The sequence below is a fragment of the Podarcis bocagei genome, assembly GCF_964188305.1.
Source record: "Podarcis bocagei genome assembly, chromosome: Z".
NCBI classification, from domain to species: domain Eukaryota; kingdom Metazoa; phylum Chordata; class Lepidosauria; order Squamata; family Lacertidae; genus Podarcis; species Podarcis bocagei.
In genome coordinates this window covers 43,392,587-43,405,888 of record NC_138140.1, presented here as the reverse complement: position 1 = coordinate 43,405,888, position 13,302 = coordinate 43,392,587, and the positions used below count along the sequence as shown (strand labels likewise).

The window sequence follows — 13,302 nt, the reverse complement described above, 5'->3', positions numbered from 1 at the left end:
TCAGCTCTTGGGGGCTTTTCCCCGAGGAGGGAGAAGGGCAGCCCTTCTCCCTCCTCGAGGAAAAGCCCCCAAGAGCCGTACACACGCTCCACGCGACTCTTTAAAGGGAGCGCTGAGCAGAGCCTCCCACCTGCATTCGCTCCATAAGACGCACACACATTTCCCCTTACTTTTTAGGAGGGGAAAAATGTGTCTTATGGAGCGAAAAATATGGTACATCAGAGCAGGGGACTGGACATCAGCTCGCTTTGCAGGCCTCTTGTAAGAATTACTGAGACACATAGTATGCATAACATTTCAAGCACTTAGGAAAGTGTGGCAAGCAAATAGCACCACGCTTTCCATTTGCAAAATCAGGTGGGTGAGTGCCAGCAGAAAGAGAGCCAAAATGGGACTACTGACAAACAAGAGAGAGGTATTGACATTCTCAGGAGAACCCCAATATTTGCAGAAGTACAAAGCCTATTAAGAATAAGAAGAAGAATGCAAAAACTTAGGAGTCCAAAAGGGCATGTTCATTAGCTCCAGTAGGGTGACCTCATGGCCTACTTTACAGGGAACAGTCCTCTACCTTGAAGCTGCTACCCCTGCTGAAATTCTGTCTTCTGCACAATGCTTAAAGGTGACAAGCTCTGAGCTCTTTTTCCACCTGACCATCAAAAACAAAACATGAAGTGTGAAAAGAACGAATCCTGTCTAGAATTTGCAGTGTTGACACTCCAAACTCTTATATATATTTTTAAAGAAGAAAATGCCCAGTATTCAAATATTTCTAATGCAATTGTACAACCTTGCCAAAAATCCATTCCAATATTAAAGATGAGGGATAAAATGTGCTGCTTGTAGCATGATCCTCCCCCTCCCCCTTCCTCTGACCAGATTAAGAGCTGTTCAATAGAGGTATAATAGAATCTGTAAATCTACTACAACTCAGAAGCAGTGAAGCTGACATTGAAGATGCAGAGCTGTCATATTGGAGATACCCTGCACAAAGAAGAGTTGCCATCCCAGTCCCGATAATATATCATCTGGCCATGGTAAAGTGAGAATAAAAAGAAGAAGAAAAGGCTGGGTTTCAACAAAAAAAGAAAGTCAGATTAGACTGTGACACAAAAGCAACCAGAAGTTCCATGCTGAATAGGGATCGTGAGGTATTAAAAAGGCAAGATGGGGTGAAAGTGGTTGGCATTGTAAAATTTTGCACATGCAGAAAGCTCGCCGGAGACATTATTACCAGCCATTCAGAAACTGCTGGCCTAAAATTTCATTTTCATCCAATGTAACAAAGGGCTCGCTTTGTCACAAACCATCCTGTTCCTGGAAGCATCTTTGGTCTTGAATCTGCAACTGCCCCCTCCCCAACTTCTCATGGTCAGAGATGGGAAAGCGGTGAGCCTCCCCAGCTGTTTTTGGATAGGAGCTCCCATCATCCCCAACCACAGGCCATGCTGGCTGCAGCTGATGGGAGTTGAAGGCCAGCAACATCTGGAGAGCCTCAGGTTCCCCATTGTTGCCATAGGCTAAGGTAGAAGAGCAGCCTTAGGCCTGTTTTGAAAATTAATCAGACCCTTGAAACCTCTCATGGAATGTACTTGAATGCTTGACAAGGGTTCAGAGCTGCATGCTGCCTCATCCACAAAGGGGAAAACATACACCTTGAATTCAGGACAGTTTAGCTGGCCAGTGGATGTAGCTTCCTCAGTAGTGAAAGAGGTCCACTGGTCTGCTTTTCCCCCTAACTCTGTAAAATGAAGATGCTGATAATGGTAGCATCTCTTTTTTCTGCTGGGCAGGGCTGACACCACCATTAAGGGTATCCCTCGCTATCTTCCTCTGTTGGAAGACAGCTGTTTGTGTGCCATGCACACTACCCTAAAGTAACCTGCTGCCATCAAGTGTGCTAGATGATGCTACCCTGTTTCCGGTGTTGAAATCAACTGCCTAGCCAGTCATCTTCTGTAGGTGGAATGGCAGAGGGCCATAGGAACATAGCCTTATACTGAATCAAACAATTGGTCAGTGGCTCTCCAAGGTTTCAGAAAGGGGGACGCTCTTAGCCAGTGTTAGAAACTGAGGTATGAAAGCCAGGAGCTAAATGGCACCTTAAACCTGGGTTATGGGCGCTGAAACTGAATGTCTAGGTGCGCTTTTTTATAACAAGAATGCAAAGCTGAAGATGAATGAACTGCAACTAAAATCTTATATTCATTTTTCAAATGGTCTAGTCCTCATCTGAAGACTGAAAAAAACAAAGCCATACTTCCCTTCCCACCCCCCTAATATTCTTATGAGGGTTCCTTCTCCAGTCCTCAGAGACTGACTGCAAGTGGGGAGGTCCTCCTTTTGTTCCAGCAGTAGCAGCTTTAATCTGAAATCTTAGGCGCAGTTCTGCTCCCAGAGCTCAGAAACTGCTCACATTACTGAAATTCTCTGTCGCAAGATGTGCCTAGAACAATGGGGGTTTCAAACGCTGCTCTTAGCCCTATCTGGAGATGCTAGGGATTGAACCTGGAGCTTTCTGCATTCACAGGAAATGTTCTACCATTGAGCTATGGCATATGAAAAATTCTGGAGAGCTGCCGCTAATCAATTTTTACAAATCTGAGTTAGATGGACCAAACATCAGAGTCTGTATAAGGCAGCTTCCTTTGCTCCCATGTGATTTTTTATTGTTTTGTTTCTTAAAAGTAACGGCTATGAACTTGCACATAAGAGGGTGTTTGCAATGTGGTCCAATGTGGGCAAAATTCAGCCACGTCAGAACCACCAAATTCCTTGTAAAAGTCCATTCCAAATTGATTCCTTCACCATCCAATGTGCTCACTTGCAGGAGACACAATTCCCTAATAGCATATCCACGGCAAGCACAATTCCCTTGCCGAGCATATAACCACCATTGAAGACTACACACAAGATGCAACACTGCTGCCAAGCTTTGACTACAAGACATCATGAGTGCACAATTTATCTTATTTTAACTTTTTCGGTATTGTGTTTGAACTCCTTTTCCATTGCCTCATCCCAATCCTTCCTCTTCTCACTCTATATATTACATATGGATACACACACACACACACACACACACACACACACACACACACACACACATATATATATATATATATATATATATATATATATGAAATGATAGTGATCGTTTCTGAGCACACAAGACCAGAAATAATAGAACATCATAAATTATTGAAGATGCAAAGAGCTCTGATATATAAAGCACTAACATTCCCCTCAGCTAGATTCGGTGTACAAAGAGAAAATCCAGGAGAGAGAAAATTAACCACTAAGGCCTTTGTGAACCTCCAGGCTAGACTACTGCAATGTGCTCTATGAGAGACTGTCTTTTGATTACTATTTGGCGCCGCAGAGGTGATCCACCCACACTATTTCAGCAGGACAAGACTCTAGATGAAACCCTTTCTTTCCACAGAAGAAAGTCAGTGCAGATTCTGGGAAAACTGGTACAGTGCACAGCCTCCAAAGATCTAGTCAGTGGGGACTGCAATTTCTCTATTGCACAATGGCTGTGTTGTCCAAATGTATGGAGAAGGGGTGAGGGGGAGATCAACGTACTTCAGAACTGCTTTAAAATACTAGCAATGCAATTTGAGGCATGTTACACTTAGAAGTAAATCCTCTTGAATTCAATGGGGTAAGCTCCCAGGTAAAGAATATTAGGATTGCAGCTGATAGGAACATATACAAAACAACTTCATTTGATTTGATTTGTTTTAAACTCCTTCAAAATCAATAGAAGTAGAGACTAGAATAAAAATATCCACTTGGAAGGCTTCATTTTTAAAAAAGGAAGCTATTTGATAGCCCCTGAAAATAAAACAGAGATGGCATTTGACTGTTATGGACTATTATACCATATCATACTAAGGTGGACCATTGATCAGTTGACCTCAGTATTGTGTATAGCAGAATTAGCCAACATGGAGGCTTCAAAATGTTACTGGACTAGGACTCCCATCCTCCTTGACCATTAACCATACTAGCTGGGATGGAAGGGATTTGGGGTTCATTAACATCTGGAAGATATCATGTTGGCTACTTCAATCTACGCTGACTGAGAACAGCACTTCATGGATTCAATCAGAACCCAACCAGCAGCCTCTTTGGAGCATGCCTTATCCTTTAGCCCTGCTGAGCACTTCCAGAAAGCCTGCCATGGAAGGTTCATGGCTGAGCAGAAACTTGAATAGCCAATGCACCATGCTTTATATAACTCTCTATTCCAGGGGACCAAAAGTCCCACACTACCAAACCAGCGGTGGGTGGGGGAGGTAGACCCACACACAGGAATAACAAAATATGCCTAACTGCAAGGCGTACATATAATCAAAATGATACAATGGAAGAACCTGAGGCTGCAAGCAGAAGCACTCATAATGTTTGTTAATGGCTCACCAAGCTCGGTCTGCAGGGTATTGTCTCTGGCATGCAGACATCAGAGTGACAAACTCCTGTGAGAAGTACAGAAAGATGAGTGCTGAGGCATTGGCAAGCCTGCCTGCAGCACTTCTGGCACATGGTGTCATTGTGTCAGAATTAGCAGAGGTGCTAATTGGCAACCCCTACAAGGCCTGATGAATGGGCAAAGAGATCTAGCTTGAAACGGAACACTCAGCTTATTTCAAAAGATGAGCAAGTGTAAGCTGTCAAACACATTCAGCTACCACCCTGTCATATTTCAAAAGATGTGCATACATAAACACACAGAGAGAAATACAGTTTTCTCCAGAATTTCTATTATTTTGTTGTTATCTCTGTATAATGCCACTTAGCTGATTATACTGCTTGTTGTTTGGCTGAACTTGAGGAAGACTCCAGCCCCCGCAACACCATTAGTGTGAACACACACAGAGAGAAAGAGAATATTTGAAACCAAAACAGATAATCCTTAATGGAAGCTAATTTATTCTAGCCGTCTGTGGCAACTAACCATGTTCTACTTCCAGAGTTGGAGGCAGTATGCCTCTGAATATTGGTTGCTGAGAATCACAAGTGGTAAGAGTGCTGTTGTGCTCAAGGTCTTGCTTGCCAGCTCCCCATGAGACATCTGTCTGGCCACTGTAAGAACAGAATGCTGGACTAAATGGGCCAATTGTTTATATTCTACATCAGGGACTTTTTTTAGAACCCCACTGCAGGGGTGCAGAGAAGGAAGGTATTTGGGTGATTTGCAATAGAGTGTCAAGGGTTTCTGCTTATGTTATATTGTCTTGCCCAGGATGTGTATTCTGTCCGGTGTACGCTAGTTCACTAGGGTGAATGGAGCACTGCCTCATCAACCTCCATCAGTCCCCAGCAAGCCCTCACCCACCTGCGTTTCTGTTTACTAGTCTAGGGCGTGGCCCTGACTCTCAGCTTCCTCTTTAGTCTATTTTGTAGAAATCAGCAGGCAGGGGGATGTCAATTAGTTGGTCCCACCTGCCATTGGCTCCATCTCCACATACTATTGGCTCTGGCTCCACCTACTGTTGGCCTCCCAGCCTTCTGCCCTATCAGTCCCCATGTGCACCAGCTACCACTGATTCTGTCCCTTGGTTTACATCATCCTGTATTCAGCATTGTGAGGCAAGACAGGAGGATTCTGCTTTCCCCCTGAACAGATATAGAATGTCTGCAACATTAATCCCTCAGAAGCTGACAGAAAGAGTGTGAGAGAGAGGGCGGGGGGAGAATCTTTTCAAATGCCTCTCCATCTTCCAAAGAAGCAAACGGGTTGGTGATATATTGCAGCAAGGAATACGCAAAAGAGCTTCCAGGTTTCACCATCTCTACAGAGAGGCTTCCTTTCAGTTCCTCTCGAGTGAACCTCTAAGCTCTATTACAGGCGCTTGAGATTATGTTGTCATAACTACATCTTTGTGTCTGAAATGAAGTGTGGGCTCTTAGGTGCTGCTCTTTTTATTAGATAAAAATCCTTTCAAAATTGGTAAATTAATGGCTATGTACCACAGACATACGAGCTGCGGAGATAAAAGGGAAAGAGCAGGCATAAGGCAAGCCTCCTGAGTTCATTCTAAAAGAAACTTCACTCGCAATAACCCTTTCAGGACAACAGATTTGAAAAGAGCCACAGAGTGGTATCTTCAAATGCAATTTTTAAATAAAAAATCCTATTCTTGTCTTCTAATAAGAATATGAAATTGAATAACCGGCAAAGCTTTTAGAACTGTCACATGCAGAAGAACGCCACTGAATTAAGACTTAAAATTCCATAAGTGTTTTAAGGCTGCCAGAGCAACAACTGGGTTACAGCAGAGGAGAGGAACCCAGCCCCAGGGGCAAGATATGGTTCTCCAGGTATTTCTCTCTCTGGCCCCTAGTCAAGATGCTCTCCCCATACCTCACCCCCACTCCCCAGCTCCACTCATTCACTGAGAGTCTCTGTCTAGCTGGAATGTGTGTTTGAACTCCTACAGGGCCCTGCAAGTTTGCCAAGAAGGTCCTCAGGTTGAAATGGTTCTTCAAAATCCAGGTTCAAAAGGCTCTCTCTTCATTTATGTCCCTTCACAAACTAAAAAGTTGGCAGAACCTGCTTGACAATTTCATATGGCAAGATAAATGCCCCAGAATGCTAGTGTTGACCCAGGAGGAAGAACTGGGTGGTGGTAGTAGATGGTGGCAATGAATATCTTAAAGGAAAGGTTGGACTCAGTAGATCAGCGGGAGGGAAAAGCTATTCTTCTCACAGAGCTACAATTCCCAGAATGTAAAAGTAAATTCTTCTCCCTTGGGAACCCTGGAAATTGTAGCTCTGTGGGGGAAATGAGAATCTCAAATAACTCTCATCACTCTTAACAAACTACAGTTCCCTTTTGAGGAAGCTGTAACTGATTAAAGTGGTGTAAGTGTGTTTTATATGTATATTGTGGGTAGATCCCTGGATTGGGTGGTCAGGATTACTCTGTATCAATCAAGTGGACAGGGCCAGTCCAAGGCATTTTGCTGCCTGAGGTGGAGCAGAGGGGAAAATTCACCCTGTCCCCACAACAAATCAAGGTGCATAAAACCTGAGGCTACAAATCCCACAAGTGCCTGTTTAATCTTATCGAATTTAATCTTGTCAAATTAAATAACTATCAATTTGCTGAGTTTCATGACACCCAATATGTGCTGCCTGAGGCAGCTGCCTTACCCTGCCTAATGATGGGGCTGGACTTGCAGGTATATAATTTGGTACAAGGCAGAGAATAAAAATACTCAGGAATCTCAACTTCCATTTTCTAAGAAGAAGAAGAAAAGCAAGTTACCCGTTTTCAGCCAAGATATAATTTGATCAGAATGTCATCACTATATCTGGTATTTTAGAAAAGAAAAAACCATCCAAATATTACTGCAGTAGGCATGAAATGATTTATTCTAATCATAATGAGACACAAATGCTTTGCCAAGAATGTGCATCCATTGTTTTGTTAAACCCCTTGCTTTGTGTTTAAGTCATTTTCAGATTCAACTGCCTATTTGAGAGGTGAGACCCCTAAACATGCAAACATGTTAATTGAGTTTTGCTATCCTCAAAAGACTATAGAAGAAACCAATTATCACACACATTTGATGGACTGCAGCAATCAGATACCCAGTTGCAGGGGAGGCGGGTTTGCTTCTAGTGGTGCCTCAGCCAACTGGTTGCATGGTTAGTTTCACACAAAGGGAAGCTGCAGTCAACATGTCCACCAAAACAGCAGGGGAGTTAGCAAACAAAAACAAATCAAATCAATACAAAACAAATGTTTTTATGAAAAGCAAAAGAGAAAAATCATACAGAGTTTCCAAAAAAAAAGTACACGGGGGATAATTAGGACACTTTTATCAAAAGGCATCAAAGGAGAGGATAACTTTGTATCACTGACAGCTACTGTAGGCACGGTTTCAGCAAAGCTTAAAACAATTAATTCCCAAATTGCACACCATGAGGAATACAGTCATTATATAATTAAGGGCTCCTTGTAAATCCTGTGCAACAGAGGAGGTCATCTGTTGCCTCTCTGTGTGATTCACCCACCCACTGTTCTGGCCTTGCCTTCTTGCTCATAAATGATTCTGCAGCATCTCTACATCATGCAGCAGTAGATCATTCAACCACTCTAAGTACAAGGTCATGCAGAAGAATTAGCTACCTGCAGAGAAGTGGGTATGCAGAGAAGTGGGTCAGGGCTCAAAATGGTGACTCAGGCAGATGTATGGAGGGCAAGGCCTGTTGAAGGTGGGTGTAATGGCCCAAGCTTCAAACTCAAAGGAGGAAGATAAGTCAGCCAAATCCAAGGCTGCTGTGTAACTGACTGGGAAACTGGACTAGGCTCCTCACTCTAACCCTGGAAGACAGCAGAACTAGATAACCCTTGGGGACTTTTCTAAGAGCTTGAGGAATTTAGTACTTCCTATATTACTACAACCACTGAACACCACAGGGAGCACTAGAGATGTGAAGGGAGGGTTTGTTTTAGTCACCATTTTAAGAAGAACATTCCAGATTCATAGTTTCTGAACTAATGCACAGACTGAAACACGGTTCCGCTTTGAAATGTCTCTGTCTCCCAAAGCTTTCCTGGCTGTTTGTGGCAAATAGTGCCTCTGGCGCTAGCATGGAGATGCTGGCTGCCGGGAGCTGAGGTGACCTTAGAGTAAGCAAACAAGTGGGTGAGGGAGCCCAGCCAGGTGGTCCACCAGCCCTCATTGTTGGAAATGGATGGACAAGTGGGAGGCCAGGCAGGCAAGCAGGCGCCACACTGGTCTTTCTTGTGCTTGCTGTGTACAATGCCTGCTTGAGAACTGAATGCCCAGCACTGAAGGGGGGCCTTTCTGCCTTGCAGGCCTGGTGGCACCCGCTGCTGCCACTCCTGCCTCCCAAGGTGAGGAAGGTGCTGGCATCTTTGGTCCACCTTTGGTCAGTCTCTGTTAGGCCACTAAGGCTGGGGGCATCCTCCCCCCCAGGCACCTGTGGGGCAGTGTGAGGAGGCACATCCTCTCTTTGGGGTGGTGGTTCAGAGACCAGGGGTGACTTCAGCAGCTGCCTCCGAGGACTCCCAAGGAGAGGAGAGAGGAGAGAGGATAGGCGGCTGAGGGAATACTCTACAAGGGAAGGTGTTTGAGAAGGGGTGAGAGGCTGCCAGCTCTGCAGGCAAGGGGTGACATAACTGGACTTTTGAGTCTCAAAGCATGTTTCCCCACAGGGGAGCCACAGGAAGAATGTAGTTGGTCAAGGAAGGTGTGCAAATGGCTTGCTGGGAGCTGTCCATAGTGCTGAATCCAATGGTCTGTTTTGCAGGTCTTCTCTGCCATGCCTGCATTGCATCCCTGAATTGTGAATACAAGCTACAGACAAATCAGAACAGTAGGCCTTCTTGCTATTTCATAAAACTTAAAGTAAATCTTTCAGGATCTAAGAAAGAAGTGTACTTCCAACTTTAATTCAGAAAAAAAAATGGCTCTCACTTATCAGACATTTGAGGAACACTGGCTTAGATGAATTGCCCAAACAAGGCTTAAGCAGCCATTTCCCCAAAGTGTGAAGGTGGCAATAAAACAGAGTTTATCTTTAAGAGATAAGCAGCAGATGACCCTATGGCTATTAATCCTCAATATATTTTTGTAGTGGTTCAGAGATCAATTTGCTAAATAAGAGAACATTGATTTCAAGACTTTCTGTCATTACACTTTGACATCGCTGGCTAAGTAACCTCTGCAGCTAAAAAAAAAGCTGATCAATCCCTGGTGGCAAGCAGATAGAGGGGGCATGGCAGAACACATGCTCTGCATGCAGAAAAACCTCTGTTTCACTCTCCAGCATCTCCAGGTCAAGGATCCCAGGTAGCAGAGCTGGGAGAATGACCTCTGCCTGAGGCTTGGTGATGCAGAAGAAACAATGCCAGTGATCTGACTAGGTATAGGACAAATTCATATAACTGAGTATGAATAGCAAGCAATCAGTAAATTACTTTACACACATCACCTGAGTTCTGCAATCCTGACAAAGCAGATGTGAGTGCTGAGGCCAAGAGCTTGTGCAAGGCCCAAAAAGTGAGTTTGCAGCTATCAGGTGGCATTTAATAATTGACTTTGTACCCTGCCTTTCATCAGATCCCAGAAGAGGCAACAATGCAAGACATTTGTAATACACGCAAAAAAATTTAAATTAAAATACTCAGTTACAATTATCAAACACAACACACACACATTATTAAAATACAGCAGTAACTGTAACCAGTTTAAAACAGATGCATCAAGGTCACAACTCCTGACTAAAAGTCTTGGAGAAGAACCAGCATCAAAAGTCTGACACTGATGGTACCAGCTAAACCTCAAGGGGCGAGGACGTTCCTGTTTGTTTGAAAGAAAAGTTTTAATAATTTCAATAAGATTAGCAACATTCCTCAGGAGGGTTTCAACTCATCTCTCTCATTTCTACAAAGCAAAGCTTGGGAACTTTTAAAAATCTTTGTCCCTTTTGCAAGGAAACTTCTGATCCGAAGCAGAGTTGGTGTAAAGCAATTTTGTATCCAAATGGCATCACAGCACACCCATGCAAACTAGCAGAACGCAATTTTTATTTTATTTATTTATACATATTTTTTACAGGCTACTCTATAACAGAAGTTTTCTCGGTGGCTTGCAGAAATAAGACCCATGTTAAAACCATCCCAATTACCATAAAAATACAATAAAATGCAGCAAATAAACACATTTCTAAATCCAAAAAGACGACTTCAAAAACAGAAAGCAGTTACCGAGTTCTGCAGCATTATGGAAAATCAAATTTAAAGCGCGCGCGCGCACACACACACACACACACACACACACAGTGCTCGTGCATTAAAAAAAATCACAAAACTAATACAGTACTAAGTCACCATAATAAATAAATAAATATAGGTAAGTTGTTTGTTTTTTTAAGGCCTTTGCTTTGTGCTAGAAATGCATTAAAGTTGGGAGGGGGGCTATTGAAATACTGTTTCGCATGTGGCTGCCCAACAGAACCCATGTGGCAGAGGTACACAGAAAAGAGCCTTCGATGATTATCTCAAAGACACAGGTAGGTCTTTGTGTGAAAAGGCAATCTTTCAGGTTCTGAGGGTCCAAGCCATGAAGGGCTTTGAAGGTCGAGACAGCATACAGTTCACTGGAATCAGCAGAAGCCCCATTGCAATGACAAAGGAGCTGGATAAGAGCACAGATTTGTTTCATCCTCTGGCATTTGCAATGTCCCCAAAATCCAACTTTTGATCTAATCTCATGATTAGAACATCTAATTCTGCACAAGTCCATCTTTTACTAAATGCACCTAATACATCACGACTATTGCTCCAAACTCCAAATGAATCTCACCCTTAATCTATTCATTACTCCCCTCCGCAGAAGACACAGGTTTCTGAACAACAGAAGGACATGCTGTTTAGGGATATGCCCTCCAGATATTTTGGACTACATTTCCCAGCAGTTCCAGTCGGGATGACCAAGGTCCTGGATGATGAGAACTGTAGTCCAAAAGCTCTGGAGGACACCAGATTAAAACTCTGCCACACATCTTAAGGTGGCAACCAGTCATGAATTCAGCATGGCAACTATTTAAAATGGCTCAGAAAAACACAACAGTTCACAGGATTCCTTCCCTGCTTTCCCTGGTATAGAGTGAGTAACTCCTAACAAATGGAGCTGATTAATTTTTCTGTTTGCCTAATGTTTACACACAGATCATACTGTTCTCTAATTTATTCATTACTCAAATTATGCAAACATTTTGTCAACCTAGACCGCTTGTGCTGCAACTCTTTCAAATTGCAAATTGTGACTATTACTTTCAAAATGGAAATAATGCAATTCAGTGCTACTGCACACCAACTAATTTGTAGGCTAGCTAATTTGTGTAACATACACAACTGATCTAGCTAATTAGCACTGAGAGTGTGTCTAGTTGTTACCAGTGTTCATTGTATTATAACAATATTTAACGTATTATAAAGACTGCTAAAAATGATATCTAAGCAACATCGCATGGCTTCTGCCAATAACTAAAGGCTGATTAATCACAGATTGTTAATCACTTAGTGACTCATGCACCCAGTGATGAAAATCAAGGTATGAAATCATAGATTTACAGAATCATAGAACTGTATAATTGGAAGGGACCACAATGGTCATTTAGTCCAAACCCCCACCCGCAATGCAAATATCTTTTTGCCCAATGTAGGGCTCAAACTCACAACCCTGAGATTAAGAATCTCATGCTCTACCGACTGAGTTATATCCACTTGCAATGCCCAGTAACAGGCATTCAAAGGCATGCTGCCTCCAACGTTGGAGGTAGAACTTAGCCAACATGACTAGTAGCTGACAGATAACCTCAGTGTGCCCCCTTCCTCTTTACACTTACCTCTTCCTCACCACTGTTGCCCATTTGCTTGTCTGTCCCTCTGAAGCCAACCCCCCCCCCTCACTTCTCAGAGGAAGAGAACCAAGGGTGCCAAGCCTCCTCCCCAATTGCTCCTACTCCTTGTAGGCAGCGGATAAGCAAAAGCAACAGGAGACTGGCAATACCAACCCCACACTCTTCCCTTGTTTCCAACAAAGCCCATTTACACAGCCAGGTGCTGGTTACCAGCTGTCAACCAATTGATATGTATCCATGTGTGAATCAAGCCCACAATATCATTAACTGAAGAGCCAACAGCTTATATTACAGTAGTAGTTTTGTCAAATAAAATGGAAAAACCTAACGCGAATTAAATGCAGTCCTAACCTCCCTTACTGGGGAGTAAGCCCTATTGAATTCATTATGACTTACTTCTGAGTGGCATGGTTAGGACCATACAGTAATTGTGTTTAGAACTGCAGACTGAGTGACTATTCTTTTAAACAGTTACATGACCTGTGTGCTAAGTGGGCATATTAAAAGCAAAATGTATTTCCTTAAAAGGGGGGAGTGACTGCCCTGTATTTATTTACTGCTACTATTATTGTGATTAACCACAAAGGAGATTCTTAAAATACAACTTTCTTGCACTTTACATCATAAATATATCTGTGAACCTTTGTTAAGATTCTTGCCTTCTCTTTTCTGAAACCTTTCCCCTTCTGAAATCTGCATCCACAGCTGTTAAATTTCCTGAAAGCGACCTTATCTGTAATTCCATATCTGAGGGAGCATCAATATATTTCAAAATTCACTGCAAGGTTTTACAAGATCCACTCCCCATCCTTTTACTTAAGAGATGCCTTCAATCCATTCTAAAGAAAATAAGCTCAATTTGTTATTCAATAGCATTTGTGCAAAGGTAA

At 42.9% G+C, this 13,302-nt stretch overlaps 1 protein-coding gene across 1 annotated transcript in view; it reads right to left on the bottom strand.

The window, feature by feature from the left end:
* The window catches only part of IL1RAPL2 (interleukin 1 receptor accessory protein like 2), a 490,204-nt gene that overhangs the window by 416,514 nt on the left and 60,388 nt on the right, over positions 1-13,302 (bottom strand).